This window comes from Papio anubis, chromosome 2 (assembly GCF_008728515.1).
Source record: "Papio anubis isolate 15944 chromosome 2, Panubis1.0, whole genome shotgun sequence".
In the NCBI taxonomy this organism is placed as follows: Eukaryota; Metazoa; Chordata; class Mammalia; order Primates; family Cercopithecidae; genus Papio; species Papio anubis.
Window position 1 is genome coordinate 48,784,092 of NC_044977.1, and position 16,680 is coordinate 48,800,771.

At 50.5% G+C, this 16,680-nt stretch overlaps 1 long non-coding RNA gene across 1 annotated transcript; it reads left to right on the top strand.

Moving 5' to 3' along the window:
* Positions 1–3,241: 3,241 nt before the first annotated feature.
* Positions 3,242–15,332, top strand: LOC103875916. The gene is made up of 3 exons (XR_634927.4): positions 3,242–4,042; positions 12,510–12,717; positions 14,640–15,332. It is a non-coding gene; the product is annotated as an uncharacterized LOC103875916 (long non-coding RNA).
* The last annotated feature ends 1,348 nt before the right edge of the window (positions 15,333–16,680 follow it).

Below are 16,680 nucleotides of genomic sequence, written 5' to 3' on the forward strand. Positions count from 1 at the left end.
AGTCAATCTGAAAGACAACCTAATAAATTTCCGTGGTTTTTTTTTTTTTTTTTGAGATGGAGTTTTGCTCTTGTTACCTAGGCTGGAGTGCAATGGCACGATCTCTGCTCACGGCAACCTCTGCCTCCCGGGTTCAAGCGAATCTCCTGCCACAGCCTCCCGAGTAGCTGGCATTACAGGCAGGCGCCACCATGCTTGGCTAATTTTTTTGTATTTTTAGTAGAGACGGGGTTTCTCCATGTTGGTCAGGCTGGTCTTGAACTCCCGTCCTCAGATTATCTGCCCGTCTCAGCCTCCCAAAGTGCTGGGATTACAGGCATGTGCCACCGTGCCCGGCATACATTTCAGTGTTTGATTTTGCTTTTTCCTGCTCACTGTTACCATAAACTTCTGCACCCTGTGCTGGTGTTCGTGCTAGACCTGAAATCCTACTGACCACCAAACAGGCCCAGCCCAGATGACAGCTCTGCTGTGAAGTCCTTCCCAGTCTCATAGACAACACTATTCCTTTTCTAAGAACCGGAAACAATGATGTACATAAAACACACACACAAACACACACACACACACACATACAGAGACACCTGCACACATCCTCACACACACTTGCCACCATCTGGAGACAACGATCGCTGCCTGCTGGTCCGCCCCTCTCCCACCCCAGCCTCTCAGGGGCCCCAGGCAGAGGCACTGCTATTAATAGTAGGGGCCCTGTTGGTACACTGGAGGTGGGGAAGGGAAGGGCTCCCCAAGAATACCCCTGCCTGGATGACTGCCACCCCATGGGGGACATGGCCACCAGGAAACTTAGGTCTTGAATAAGGTGGAGGCAGCAGATACAGGCTGGAAGGAGAAGGTGGGGCCGGATTCCTGGGGTCCCTAAATGCCAGGATAAGGTACTTTTATTGTCTCCTGGGGAGCAAGCTTTGGAAGAGGCTGGGGCCCATGGGGGCAGCACTGAGGAGGCTAGCCTGGAGGGAGATGGCCACTGAAGGGGCACACCTGTCCCCGTCCCTGATGGCTCAGTCCTCACTGGCACCAGGAATCCCTTGGTCGGGAATGGGGGGTGTCATGGCCTCCCGCCTGGTGCCTGAACACCCCGACATGTTCCCCTGAGGATTCTGCACTCCTTTTCTTTTTTTTTCTAGAGAGTCTCACTCTGTCACCCAGGCTGGAGTGCAATGGCGTGATCTTGGCTCACTGCAACCTCCACCTCCTGGGGCCAAGCTATTCTCCTTCCTCAGCCTCCTGAGTAGCTGGGATTACAGGTGTGCACCACTACACCCAGCTCATTTTTTGTATTTTTAGTACAGATGGGGTTTCACCATGTTGGCCAGGCTGGTCTCGAACTTTTGACCTCAAGTAATCTGCCTACCTCAGTCTCCCAGAGTGCTGGGATTACAGGCTTGAGCCACTGCACCTGGCCTGTACTTCCTCCCTCTGCCCTGATGCCCCCCAATGATTGCTGAGTCGCTCAGGCTTTCTCTCCTTGAAGTCTCTGCTCCCCTCGAGCTGCTCCCCCTTTTGGACTCCCCGCTTGTTTTTGTCACCCACACTGAACACCTTCTTGTCATTGACTCACACTTGCTTTCCTTTGTGTGTGTGTGTGTGTATGTGTGAGAGACAGGGTCTAGATCTGTCACCCAGGCTGGAATGCAGTGGCATGATCGTAGCTAACTGCAGCCTCAACCTCCCAGGCTCCAGTGATTCTCCCACCTCAGCCTCCCCAGAAGCTGGGACTACAGGCTCATGCCACCATGCCTGGCTAATGTTTTGTATTTTTTGTAGAGACAGGGCTTCTCCATGTTGCCCAGGCTGGTGTTGAACCCCTGGGCTCAAGAGATCCTCCCACCTTGGCCTCCCAAAGTGCTAGGATTCCAGGCGGGAACCACCGCACCCAGCCTGCTCTTGCTCTTCCATCCCTGCATTGGTGTCGCCTCTCCCTGCAGGCAGCTGCTGCACCAAGTGCCTGGCACACCCGTGGCCCTGAGGAGGTGCTATAACACGAGATTCCCTGAGGGCCTCAGATCTGGGTGACTCCTTTGTGTGACACAAGGCAGGAAGCAGAGTTCGGTGGATCATGTGCTGCCCTAGGGGATGAGGGATGTCCTTGATCTCTTGTGAGCCAGGCTTGGCCACTCTTCCAGGGGACCCTCCCCCACTCCTTAGCCTGGCCGGCGGCCTTCCTGTTCTGCCCAGGGTGGTGTCTCCCACATGCTCTGAAGCTGGCCCTTTGCTCTGAGGTCCTGAAGGGCAGGGTGTGTGTGTGAGTCGCCCACCATTGGGGCCTGGTGGGGTGAGGTGGCATCTAAGTGGGACTGCTGCCAACCCCCTCCTGGGTCTGAAGTGGAGGAGCCAGCAACTCACTGACAGGAGGCCTCAAAGAGGCCATGGCCATTCCACTGGGCTCAGGAGCACCAGGGGCTTTATCGGGGCTTGTGGCTGGGAGCAAGGCCAGGCCCTGGGGCTTCTGGGCCTGCTCTTCTTGAGGGGCAGCCTGCAGGATGGCCTTGTATTGGCCCGTGGGTGTCCCATGGCCTCCTGGATCTGAAGGCCTTGCCCTTGCCCTTCAGCACGACCCTCCAGTGCCAGCGTTGACCTCCACAGAGCTTGTCCCGGTAGAGGATGTGAGGGTGAGCCCGGAAGAGGTGACCGTCTACAACCACCTTGGCTTCTAGATACCACCCTTGCCCTGCCAGCTGCCTGGGCGAGACCTACCAGGGGACCCCTTGCCTTCCATCACACAGCCTGACTCTCCCTGAATCTGCCTCCTGCAGGCGGAGGTCCACCTCAGGAAAGGCTCAGGCTACTTCTTCCTCAACACCAGTGCTGCGGACGACATCAAGATGGCCTACCAGGAGGCCAGCACCATCACCATGGTGAGTTTGGGTCATTGGTCCCTGGGGTGATTTTCATTCTTCATCTGAGCCATTGTGAAGTTCATAGATTGGTTGTTTCAGAAGCCGTCAATCGCATCAGCTATAACTAGCAAAGCCTTTAGAGTCTCCGATTTATTCTGCAACTTTAGTCATTTTCATGCTACCTTTATGATTTTTTTGTTTGTCTTTTTGAGGCAGGGTCTTACTCTGTCACCTGGGCTGGAGTGCAGTGGCAGGATCATAGCTTACTGCAGCCTTGACCTCCTGGGCTTAAGCAATCCTCCCAACTCAGCCTCTGGAGTAGCTGTGACATGTGCACACCACCACACTCGGCTAATTTTTGTATTTTTTGTAGAGATGCGGGTCTTGCCATGTTGCCCGGGCTGGTCTTGAACTCCTGGGCTTGAGAGATCTGCTGGCCTTGGCCTCCCAAAATGCTGGCATTACAGGCGTCACTCTCCGTGCCCAGGCTACCTTTGTGATTTTCATTCCATGTCCACAAACTACCCACACTGTTATCTAATGGTTTCCTTTCCATCAATCTTTTCATTAAAATTAAAATGTTATTGCATAAGCAGCACTATAACAACCCTAAAGAAAATTCCTTTTAAAAGAGGTTGCACCTTTATCTATTCCCCCAGGTTTATTTCTTGACCCTTTCCCTATTCTTGCAAGTGTTGACTTAGCTGTGCTCAAGGCATGGAAGAATTTAGTGTTCTGTTCTTTTCCATTATGTTATTATTACTTTTTCTATTTCTCCGTGTTGATATGGAGGCCGGCTGATTATTTTTATGCCATAATTTGTACTTTAGCCATTCTCTTCTAAATAGAGTGTTTGGATGGTCATAATGTTTTTATTCTTTCAAAAATATAGGAAAGCATAGAATGAAAGGAATAAAAACAAACACTATCAGACATGTCTGTATATCTGCAGGATGGGTTATGATGCAATCACGAATATGGAACTTACTTTAAAAGGGAACTCTCACTACTGAAAGTGTCGTAAACCCTCCCTAAGTCAGTAACCCAAGGCAGTCCAAAGCACCCGGGGCTGACACAATAATGACAATGACCCAACAATGACACCCACCCCTGCGTGTCAGTAAATCACAGCTGTGCTGTGGCCTTTGAGCTGCTGTGAGCCCAAGACCTGTTTTCCTCAGGTAAAAGGGGTGGTTCCGCGTGTTTGAGGAGTGTTGCGGTCAGGCCAGCATCAGAGGAGACTTTCCCTGGACCCAGCAAGGCCTGGGTTGATTCAGTGCTTGGCGTGTGGTGGGGACTCAGACGATGCAGCCCCTGTGGATGGGCTAGAGGTGCCCTGATTGTGGGGCTCCTGCGGTCCTGATGCCCGGGTTTGCTCTCCGCTTTGCCTGGTTTATGCAGGTGAGACCTCGCAGGCTCGTGGCGGCGGGAAACAACTTCCTGGCTTCAGGAAAGGCCAAAGTCGGAGTTCACCTTTGCAGTGACCATGTCCCAGAGTCTCCTTTCAGAAACACAGCCAGGGCACCTTTCTCTGGCTTTTTGTACCTACTGACTGTCTTCACACAGGCCATCACCAAATTAACTTCCTCTGGGGTGAGACAGGTGTAAAGTCGGTGAGGGGAAGCAGCAGTGTGTGAGGAACACAGCTGGAAGTGTTGTGCTAAACGGACCTGGCCCCTAGGTGCAGTGTCGGGGAGTAACAGGGCATGGTGGAGACTGTGGCAAACGAGTGCACTGGCCGGGTCTAAGGGCAGCCACCAAGCACCTCTAGCTAATTTCTGTTGTTGTTTTTAATCACACTTGTATTGAGGTTACTCACACACCATACAATTCACACACCTAAAGCATACAGTTCAGGGCTTTTTAGCACATTCACAGAGTTGACAACCATCACTAGGTCACTTGTACATGTTTCTGTTACCTCACAATGAAACCCATCCACTCCAGCTGTCAGCTCCCTATTATTGCACACAAACACACACACACACACGTGTGCGCTCTGTCCCAGGTTTGAGCAACCACTGATCTACTTTGTGTCTTTATGGATTTGGCTGTTCTGAACAGCTTATGTAATTGGAATCATACAACGTGTGGTCTTCTGTGATTGGCTCCCTGCACTTCACACATTTTCCAGTTTCATCCACGTTGTAGCATATGTCAGTGTTTCAGTCCTTTCTATGGCCAAATAGTAATCCATTGTATGGCTATGACACATTTTCTTCATTCGCTCATCATTGTTGGAGATTTAGTTAGTTTTCACCTTTTGACTTTTATCAATAATGTTACTGTGAACATTTGAATACAAGATTTTATGAGGACATGTTTCCATTTCGGTTGGGTATATACCCAGGAGTGGAATCTCTGGAGTCACGTGGAAACTCTGTATTTACCTTTTTGAGGAATGGTCAGACTGTTTTCCCAAGTAGCCGCACCATTTCACATTCCCACCAGCAGTGTAGGAGCATTCCAATATCTCCACATCTTTGGCAACACTTATTATCAGGCTTTTTAACTGTAGCCATCCTATTGGGTGACAGTGGTACCTCATTTTGGTTTTGATTTACATTTCCCTGACGGCTAATGATGTTGGGCATCTTTTCATGTGTTTCTTCATTATTTATAAGTCTTCTTTGTACAAATACTTATGTGGATCCTTTCCCCAGTTTTTGTCTTTTTCTTAAGTTGTAGAAGTTCTTCATATATTCTAGAAACAAGTCCTTCATCAGATGTGATTTGCAAATATTTTCTCCCATTCTTTAGGTTGTCTTTTTACTTTCTTGGTGGCGTCCTTTCAAGCACATGCATGTTTAATTTTGTTTTGTTTTTTTTTTCAGTTGTTGCTCATGTTTTTGATATCATATCTAAGAGGCCATTGCAAACCTGAGTTTATGGAGATTTACCCTATGCTTTCTTCTTTTTTTCCTTTTTCCTTTTTTTTTTTCCAGTCAGAGTTTCACTCTTGTCACCAAGGCTGGAGTGCAGTGGTGCCATCTTTTTTTTTGTTTGTTCGTTTTTTGTTTTTGAGACAGAGTCTCGCTCTGTCACCCAGGCTGGAGTGCAGTGGCGCAATCTCAGCTCACTGCAAGCTCCGCCTCCTGGGTTCACGCTATTCTCCTGCCTCAGCCTCCTGAGTAGCTGGGGCTACAGGCGCCCGCCACCATGCCCGGCTAATTTTTTGTATTTTTAGTAGAGACGGGGTTTCACCGTGTTAGCCAGGATGGTCTCAATCTCCTGACCTCATGATCTGCCCACCTCGGCCTTCCAAAGTTCTGGGATTACAGGCGTGAGCCACTGCACCCGGCTTCAGTGGTGCAATCTTAGCTCACTCCTCCCGGGTTCAAGCAATTCTCCAGCCTTGCCTCCTGAGTAGGGATTACAGGAATGTGTCACCAAGCCCAGCTAATTTTGTATTTTTAGTAGAGATGGTGTCTCACCATGTTGGCCAGGCTGGTCTTGAACTCCTGACCTCAAGTGATCTACCCACCTCAGCCTCCCAAAGTGCTGGGATTACAGGTATAAGCCACCTCAACCGGCTACCCTATGCTTTTTTCTAAGAGTTGTATAGTTTCAGCTCTTATGTCTCAGTCTTTGATCCATTTTGAGTTAACTGTGTTGGATATAGGACTCTTGGTTGATGGGTGTTTTGGGGTTTTTTTTTGAGCACCTGGATAATGTTATCCTACTCCCTCTGGCCTCATTTTTTCTGATGAGAAGTCATCTGTTAATCTCTTGGGAGTCCCTTTGTTAATGATGAGTCATTTTTCTCTTGCTGCTTTCAAGATTTTTTTTGTAGCCTTTGGTTTTAAACATTGTTTAAACTGTTTCAGTTTACACAGCAGATCCAATCACCTTCCGGATCTTCTGAAGGGATAGTTTCTGAAGAAGGTATTTGTGATTTGTTCTGACCCCAGGAGTGTTCTTCTATTTGTGTATATTTTTGGGTTTATCTTATGTGGATTTCATTGGGCTTCCTGGATGTGTACATTAATGTCTTCCAATAAATTTGGGAAGTTTTGAGCCATTATTGTTTTTAGGATTTTTTCTCCTCTTTTCTTTCTCTCCTCTCTTCTGTATTCTCCCATTATCCCTGTGGCTCCATTTTTCTTCAGTCTTTTTTCACTCTGTTGTTCAGATTGCATAATGTCTATCAGTCTATCTTCAAGTTTGCTAATCCTTTCTTTTGCCAGTTCAAACTACTCTTTTTTGTTTGTTTGTTTGTTTGTTTGTTTTTTGAGACAAAGTCTCCCTCTGTTACCCAGGCTGCAGAGCAGTGGCACGATCACAGCTCACTGCAGCCTCGACCTCCAAGGCTCAAGCAATCCTTCCACTTCAGCCTCCTGAGTAGCTGGGACTACAGGTATGCACCACCACACCAATTATTATTATCATTTTTTCTTTGAGACAGATTCCTGAAGCTGGGCATGATGGCTCAGACCTGAAATCCCAGCACTTTGGGAGGCTGGAGTGGGTGGATCACTTGAGGCCAGGATTTCAAGACCAGCCCAGGATTTCAAGACCAGCCAGGCCAACATGGCAAAACCCCATCTCGACTAAAAATACAAAAATTAACAGAGTGTGGTGGCAAGCACCTGTAGTCCCAGCTACTCGGGAGGCTGAGACAGGAGAATCTCTTGAACTCAGGAGGCAGAGGTTGTAGTGAGCCAAGATCACACCACTGCACTCCAGTCTGGGTGACAGAGCGAGACTCTGTCTCAAAAAAAAAAAAAAAAAAAAGAGAGAGAGAGAGGGAATTATGACAGAGTCTCACTCTGTTGCCCAGGTTGGTTCGATCTCAACTCCTCCTGGTCCAGGACCCATATCCTGCCCAGGGTCTCTTACTGCAGTGCCCTCCCCCAGCTACTCATCCTTCCAGACCCAGCAAAGCAGCTCCTCTGAAACATCTCTCCTCCCACAGGAGGGACCAGTCACCCCCTTCCTCAGTCGCATCTTCAGAGCTGCCCCTTTCCTGCTGTGTTTGTCGCTGTATCCTCTCTCTAGGCGGGGCTTCCCGTTCATCTGCCGGCCCAGGGTCTGGCCCACAACGGTGCTGATATATGACAACAGAATAGATCCATTCACCAACAAGAAACACTCCTGAGTACCGACTGTGTGTCGGGTAGGCCCTGTCCTAAGGGTTGTCCTCAGGTACATAACTTCTAGTTGTGGAAGATGAGCAGAAACTCCCAGTTTGGGCTCTTCTCCCTGTCTCTCCACTTAGCAGGAAAACAGGGCTGGATGCCTCCTGCAGCCAGAATGGAATGTGGGGAGTGGGGGAGGGAGAGTGGACAAAGGCAAAGGCCACAGCTGGCTGGAGGCACGGAGGATCGGCAAGCTGTCCATGCCACCCATGTAAGCGAGCTTGAGGGCATGAGGTACAGATGAAGCGTATCTGTACGCTTATTTCATACAATGACTTACAGTAGATTAACAAAGATCCAAGATGGACGTCACGCTTATGCTCCAAAATCATGGCTATGTAACTTGAGCCATCGTCACACTAGCCTGGTGTCAAAACAGACTGAGGAACAGGGTCCAGGAGCCACTGATTTACCCCAGTTTATTACATTTCACCCAAAGAAAACCCATCAGAAAATTACAGAGAGTAACAAGCGCTTTCCCAATAGGAGAACCCAATCTGATAACCCAATTTGAGAACCCAGTTTGAGGCTCTGACTTGAAATTCCTGCAAAGTTACCATTGTCATTAGTGGGCAGGTCCTTCACAATGCAAAGAAATTCTGTGGTGCCCCCACCACAGAGCCCTGCACAGGGCAGCACAGGGAAGGACTTTTTCTCCTTTTTTTCTCCTTCAGAAAAACCATTTTGCACATTTTAAACAAAGACATAAAATGGCAGTGGAGAAATCAATTGCTCTTCCACTCAATTTCCCAGGGGACAGCTGTTCAACCACCATCTCTGGAGCCTGGCCTGCCCCTCAGGCTGGTGCACAGCTGCTAAATGCACCCCAGAATTATGCTGTAAGGGGGCGCCCACCAGGCCACCCTGGAGCCTTGGGTAATGGAGGGCACTTGGCCGCTCTGAAACCGTCACATGCCCTGGAGCTTCGCAGGCCCCAAGGCTCTGCCTGCGTCATCTCGGCCCCTACTTCCAGGAGCCCTGATTACATTTCTGACTTGTCCCCTGACAGGTGGCGACTGCAGCTATTTCTGAAGGTCACTGGAGCCATGGGCTTCCATTTCCTTCAGGCTGCTTATCAATGTCACGTGATGGGCCAGGTGTTGCCTGATTACCCGCACTGGAGGCTGGCAGTGGAGGACCTAAGCTCACATGAAACTCACAGGCACTGACTCGGTCTCTGACCTGGGCACTGGATGAAACTTCACACAGGGCCCCAGCCAGCCCTGTGACCTTCCCCAGGGCAAGGGCTGGGGACGTGCATCACTGTCCACACGTCAGTCTCAGGGAAAAGGAGGACACACCTGACTTCAGGTCCCACAGCTGTCACCCACTCCCCCCTCATCCCAGACATGCATCCTTGCCTGAACAATGGCCCTATGACTGGTTGCACCTCACAGGCTCACAGGACCCAGGAATGGAGAGACGCAGCCACTGCTGTGAATGAGAGGGTGCCCAGTTTCAATGGCACTGTACACATTTTACCTAACTTAGAACTCCCCTCGGGCTGGGCGCAGTGGCTCACGCCTGTAATCCCAGCACTTTGGGAGGCCGAGGCGGACTGTTCACGAGGTTAGGAGATCGAGACCATCCTGTGAATGGTGAAATCCCGTCTCTACAAAAAACACAACAAATTAACCGGGCGTGGTGGCCGGCGGCTGTAGTCCCAGCTACTCCGGAGGCTGAGGCGGGAGAATGGCGTGAACCTGGGAGGCAGAGCTTGCAGTGAGCCGAGATCCCGCCACTGCACTCCAGCCTGGGCGATAGAGCGAGACTCCGTCTCAAAAAAAAAAAAAAAAAAAAAAAAAGAACTCCCCACTTCTTGGTCATGGAGACGTTTTTATTAATTTCTAAAAGTAAACAAAACAAGGCATATGTCAAGCAGTCAGAATTAAGGTGTGAGGTTCTCCTCACTTGCATGACTGGAGGAAGAGTTGGGAAATTGTTCTTTCTTCTATGAGGGGCTAAGAATGCTTAGGGGACACTGCCTGTGGTCTCAGGCTCCTCCCCTCCTCCAGCGTCCTCCAATCACACGCGTGTTCCCAGGTTCGGAGGGCGTCCTGCCATCCAAGGGTTTACCTCTGAGAAGAACAGGAACAGCGGGACTCCCACCCTGTCCTTGAGGGATGGCGCTGAGAAAGGGTCCTCTCTGCAAGACAGCTGGAGACTAAGGCGCCCAGCTTTTTTTCTTTTTTTGAGACGGAGTCTCGCTCTGTCACCCAGGCTGGAGTGCAGTGGCCGGATCTCAGCTCACTGCAAGCTCCGCCTCCCGGGTTTACGCCATTCTCCTGCCTCAGCCTCCCGAGTAGCTGGGACTACAGGCGCCCGCCACCTCGCCCGGCTAGTTTTTTGTATTTTTAGTAGAGACGGGGTTTCACCGTGTTAGCCAGGATGGTCTCGATCTCCTGACCTCGTGATCCACCCGCCTCGGCCTCCCAAAGTGCTGGGATTACAGGCTTGAGCCACCGCGCCCGGCCTTTAAGGAATGTTTTTAAAAAGCACACCAAACACCAAACAGCCACCAAAAAAAAAAAAGGAATAAAAAAACTTTTTAAACAGGAGGTGTTTCACATAAAAACAGAGATTTCTATTTTCTCTCGAAAATCATAGCTCTTGCCTCACAGGCCCACACCCCTGCACATCAAAAACCAGTCAAAGGTTCTGCAGGACAGTGTGAGGAGGCCATGGACTCCCCCACTGAAGGTGGCGAAAATCATGAAACACACACAAAGCCATTGAAAATCTCTGCGATGAGGTCCAGAGATCTCACTTGAGATCAGGAGTTCGAGACCAGCCTGGCCCACACAGTGAAGCCCCGTCTCTACTAAAAATATAAAACTTAACTGAGCGTGGTGGTAGGTGCCTGTAATCTCAGCTCTTCGGGAGGCTGAGGCAAGAGAATTGCTTGTACCCGAGAGACAGAGGTTGCAGTGAGTCAAGGTCGTGCCATTGCACTCCAGCCTGGGTGTCAAGAGCAAAACTCTGTCTCAAATAAATAAATAAATACTAAAATAAAATCTCTGGGATGATTCCAAGGGCACACAGCAAATGAAGAAGCGTTTATTCAAGAAAACCTACTAACACCTGGGAAGAATGACAAGGACCTGGGGTGTGTAAAATAAGATGACTGTCCTCCCTAACTCCCCACCCCAGTGAGGGGGGCTCCACTCCAGACTGCTTTCTCCAAGATCACAGGATCCCTCGCCCCCACCAGCTCCCGCTTCGGGGATTTGCTTCCTAAGAGGGGCAGAATGTCATCTTTTCTTATCATGCCACCAGCTACCGCTTGCTGAGACCGTTTGCTCAGCCCAGGAAAGGAGGTTGAGAGGTGGAGGCTCTTGTCTTCCACCCAGGCCCCACTCATGGGATAGAGGCTCTGCCTTGAGTGCAGCATCCGTGAGAATACTGGGGCCTGGCCGCCCTTCCCTGGCTAATGGGGTGGGGTTCCCTGCTAAGAGAGGCCAGCTAAGGAGCACTGGGGCTGCTGCCCCATCCACCAAGCACCCAGATCTTAACGTGCAGGTGTTGGGCTGGGCGTGGTGGCTCACGCCTGTAATCCCAGAATTTTGGGAGGCCAAGGCAGGTGGATCATGAGGTCAGGAGATCGAGACCATCCTGGCTAACACGGTGAAACCCCGTCTCTACTAAAAAAATACAAAATATTAGCCGGGCATGGTGGCGGGCACCTGTAGTCCCAGCTACGCAGGAGGCTGAGGCAGGAGAATGGCATGAACCTGGGAGGCGGAGCTTGCAGTGAGCCAAGATCGTGCCTCTGTACTCTAGCCTGGGCAACAGAGCAAGACTCCGTCTCAAAAACAAAAACAAAAACAGAACGTAACATCAAAATAACCAACTTTGGGTTTAGTTCAACATTTGCAAAGAGAGACTGAAAATGTTTAATGGGACTCTCCCTTATGCAGGCCCAGAACTCTTCCTGGGCCATGGGTACCAATGCCCTGCCATCAATGTTTGGAACCTTGGCATCATCATATGCAGAATGGTTGCTGGGGCCCTGCCATCTTATGAGCAGAACTGTAAGGATACATTGAAAAAAAAAAAACCTTAAAATAGTACTGCTACTTATTTTTTCATTTTAATGGAAAGAATTATTTAAACATTCTTCACACTCAACCCCAGGGAGCATATCCCACTGGACTAGTTGTTGAGGGACTCCTGGGTCAATAGTGACCAGGAGACATGGTTCAAGCCATACAGAGAGCCGCTCCTGGACCTCCCAGGCCCCCAACAACCCAGTTCATAATGGCCATGGGATTCTAGGCAGAGCATATCGAGGAAGCGATATTAAAAAAGAAAAAATCATCCCATGGCCACCTACCTAATCATGGAGTCCAGAAAAGTGCAGAGGAGAAACGGCTCCAAGACCGGAGCACAATCCCTCCCTCCTGGGGGTCCCACCTGTCCTTCCCCGTCTGCCACAGTTATGTCAACCTTCCCTGTCCAACCCAGAGAGGGACTCAAAATCAGCTGACCTTCCCCACTTTCTAATTCACAGAAGCATGAACAGGACCATCCCTGGGAGTCAGGGCAGCACCCTACCTGGCCTGGAGATGAAGCCAGCCATTCCCAGCAAAGCCGCCCAGCATACGCCTGTGGCTTCACCCTCCACAGAGCACCAGCAGCTATGGGGGAACCCCCGAGGAGCCTTGTCTCAGGGAACCCACTGGGAAGTCAGCTCGCTTCATGTGGAAGACCTAGAAGAGGTGACTTGGTCTGAGGGAACCCCTGGGAAGCCAGATGGTGTAACCTCAATCTCTGTGACTAAAAGGAGCCACACGGGCGCCTGTAGTCCCAGCTACTCGGAGGCTGAGGCAGGAGAATGGCGTGAACCCGGGAGGCGGAGCTTGCAGTGAGCCGAGATCGCGCCACTGCACTCCAGCCTGGGTGACACAGCGAGACTCCGTCTCAAAAAAAAAAAAAAAAAAAAAAAGAGCCACAGATGCCATTGGCAAAAGATGCTTCAGTTTCATGCGGCAATTGTGTTGTTTCTGACTAGCACAAAAAAGTCAAAGGGAGAAATAAGGCAGCACCAGTGAACCCAATGGACAGCTGGGCCAAGACAAAAACCAACTGGGTGGGGCAGTCAAGCTACACTTCCTGTGTTTCTTTACATTTATTATGTTCTTCTTAATATTATTTTAATTGGCAAATCATGCTTGTATTCATTTATGAGATACAGTGTGAGGATTAGATGAATGTGTGCACCATGGAATGACAAAATCACACTACTTAGCATCCGATCACCTCAGAAAGACAAATTCCATGTGATGTCCCTGAAGTTTCCATCTAAAAATGTTGACCTCATAGAAGTAGCGAGTAGATTGATGGTGAATGTGGGCTGGGGAGCGAGTGTGTGGAGGGGTGGCAGAGGGAAGAAATGGGGGCTTGTTGGTCAAAAGACCACAGTCTCAGTAGGAAAGGAGGAAGGGGTTTTGATATCTAGTGCACAGCAGGGTGACCAGATTCAATGAGAATGTATTGCATACGGAAAACACCTGAGAGAGTTCATGTCGAATCCCTGCATTCAGAATGGAGAAAATAAAGGCTCCGAGGTTCAAGAACATTAAAAACCTTGTGACAGGTTGACCATGTGTAGATTCCAATAGCTGTAGGTGAGAGCTGGGCAAGATGATGACGCTGCCATGTGCCCAAAACACCTGGCCCAGAGGCATTCAGCAGAAGACGCAGGTGTCCAAGCTTCTACCAGGGTTAATGAACACGATTCAAAAGTCAAGAGGGCATCTGGCAGCCCTGTGGCCTTCAAAGGCCTATCCAAAGCTATGGGTGAGCTGAAGGACAGCCTGGAGCCTCCTGAAGAACAGAGGGCCCCTCCGCTCCACCTGGCACAGGGCACTATCTCTTCCTCCTGTCTATTCCCTGCTTCCTCTGTAATGCCACCTTCCCCTTCCTCCCCACTCAGCTCCCTGCAGTCCTCTTTCACCTTTCCAAGGTAGATGCAGCTTGTTGCTCTCCTGTCCCGAGGTCCCACTAAGACTGTGGTTTCTGGTCCCCGCTGATCTCTGGGACTTGATTTCCCTGGCCTTTTCCCCCACCTCCTTTCTGTTTGTCCTAGACCCACCTCCAAGTCCCTCTCCCCCAGTTCCCCTCTGCCATTCCTAATCCCTTCATCCTGATTCCTTTTCTTCTACATTTTCTCTAGCTAAGTCATCTTTTATTCACTTGTTAATAATCTATCCCTCGGTCCCCTGGATGTCTGTCTTGTGCAACATGGAATGATGAAAATCTAGAAATTGAAATCTAACTCCTGGCCCTAGACAGGACTCAGGTTTTGTGAAAGGGAGAAAAAAACAAAACAAAACAAAAACAAAACAAAAACAAACAAAAAAACCCAAAAGTAAACCCCACCAAACCAACACCTAGTCTGGAGCCTGATATAAGTGCCACTCAAAACGTGTTTCCTTCCTTTATTCTCTTTTTTTTTTTTTTTTTTTGAGACAGAGTCTTGCTCTGTCACCCAGGCTGAAGTGCAATGGCGCAACCTTGGCTCACTGCAACCTCTGCCTCCTGAGTTCAAGCAGTTCTCCTCCCTCAGCCTCCCAGTCACTGGGATTACAGGCACCCACCACCATGCCTGGCTAATTTTGTTTTTTTGAATTTTTGGTAGAGATGGGGTTTCACCATGTTGGCCAGGCTGGTCTCGAACTTCAAACCTCAAGAGAGCTGCCCGCATTAGCCTCCGAAAGTGCTGGGATTACAGGTGTGAGCCATCACGCCCAGCCTACTTCCTTTATTCTTCAATAACCAGAGAATTCTTCCTGAAAACGGTGGCCCCTAAGACCATTTAGAAACATCACAAGGTGGAGCGCAAGGGTCCTGAGAGCTGGTCTTGCCATCCCTTGTCCCCCAGCCCCAGTTTACATGAAGCCAAGCTCCAGAGAAGAGACAGGGCCTGTGGGGCATTTGGATTACACTCCAAGTCTAATTCCTAGTCCAGCAATCCTACCCACAGAGGCTTCCTTCATCTGTCCACTTGGCCAAGGAAGGAGCAGGTCAGCTCATGCCCCCTGCCTGGATGCAGACAACCATCAGAAGGCCATCCGTGTAGCCGGAGCCCCAGAACAATGTCTGCATGGAAAGGATCCAAGGAGCTGGAGCCCTTTAGCCTCAAGAAGAGCATGAGGGACCCAGCACCCTTCTGAAACCTAAACCTCATTCTGGCCTGAGCTGTTTTGCACTGTCTGTGCCTTAGAAAGTTGTGAAGTCCTGTACGTGGGTCTTTCTGTTTCCCCATCTTCTGAGGCCCAGGCCTTTCTCAGAGCCTCCGTGGGTCCCACCCCTGCACCCATCACATGGTGTCTGGGCCCTGCCTGCCTGGCTCACACCCCCCAACCCCACCCCCACCCCCACCCACTGCCCTATTTCCATCCCTGGGACACCATGCTGGGCACTGCTGTTCCCTCTCTTAGAAGACTTTCATAGGCCCTGCCCGTCCCTTTTGCCAACTGATATTGTTTTGCTGTGTCTCCACCCAAATCTCAACTTGGACTGTATCTCCCAGAATTCCCACGTGTTGTGGGAGGGACCCAGTGGGAGGTAACTGAATCATGGGGGCCAGTCTTCTGTGTGCTATTCTCATGATAGTAAGTCTCACGAGATCTGATGGGTTTATCAGGGATTTCTGATTTCGCTTCTTTCTCATTTTCTCCTGCTGCCACCACATAAGAAGTACTTTCTGCCTCCTGCCATGATTCTGAGGCCTCCCCAGCCATGTGGAATTGTAAGTCCAATTAAACCTCTTTCTTTTCCCAGTCTCAGGTATATTTTTATCAGCTGCGTGAAACAGAATAATACACCAATCAAGTGAATGTCACCTCCTCAGAGAAACCCTCCCTGAGCACCCCATCTGCAGTAGGGTCACCCCCGTCTCCCACCTTCACTTTTCCTGGTGTTTCCTTCCTAGCCCCTATCTCTATGGGGAGTTTTTGCTCTGATAGACTAGTCTCCCTTGCCCACCGGGGCCGGTCTGTCTGTCTTCTCTGTCCCTCCACACTGGAGATGATCAGTGTTCCTTTGTGGATGTGAATGAAACAGGAAGGCCCCTGAGGTGTAAGGATTGGGAACCCTTCACCCTAGGTGAGGAGAGAGCCTTGAGGCAGGGTAGAGGACCTGAGTTAGTGCCCTCTCCCTACCCCGAGGGTCAGACCCAGGCAGGACGGGCCACTGCCCCTTGGGGAACCTGTCACCTGTGACCTTGATGGGTGGCCTGCAGGGGACGTGGACGCACTTGGTCAGCAGGGGTCCTGGGGCAGCTGTGTTCAGGTGGGCAGCACTCTAGGAAGGACAAGCTCCAAAACCCAGGGCTCCAAAGGACCCATGGGAAGGTCAGAAGGCTCAAAGGAGTGTCCTGGTGGCTGGGCCAGCGCTTTGAGGCCTCTGGGGACCCAGCAGAGAGGGCCTGCATGAGGCATCTGGAGGCTCCAAGACCGCTGGGATCCGGGCGACACGCAGAGGTCGCCCGTCCCTGTGGGGGCAGCAGCACCTGAAGGGAGGTGGCCACAGCAGCTCACAGGGGCCCAGGGCTTACGAGCTCTGCCTTGGGTGCCAAGGCTGGGCAGGGCCTGTGCCCTTGGGAGTCCTGTTTCAGACCCGCCTCCACCACATGGCCCTGCCCTCGTCTTATTTGCCTGGACAGCACAGCCTGCAGA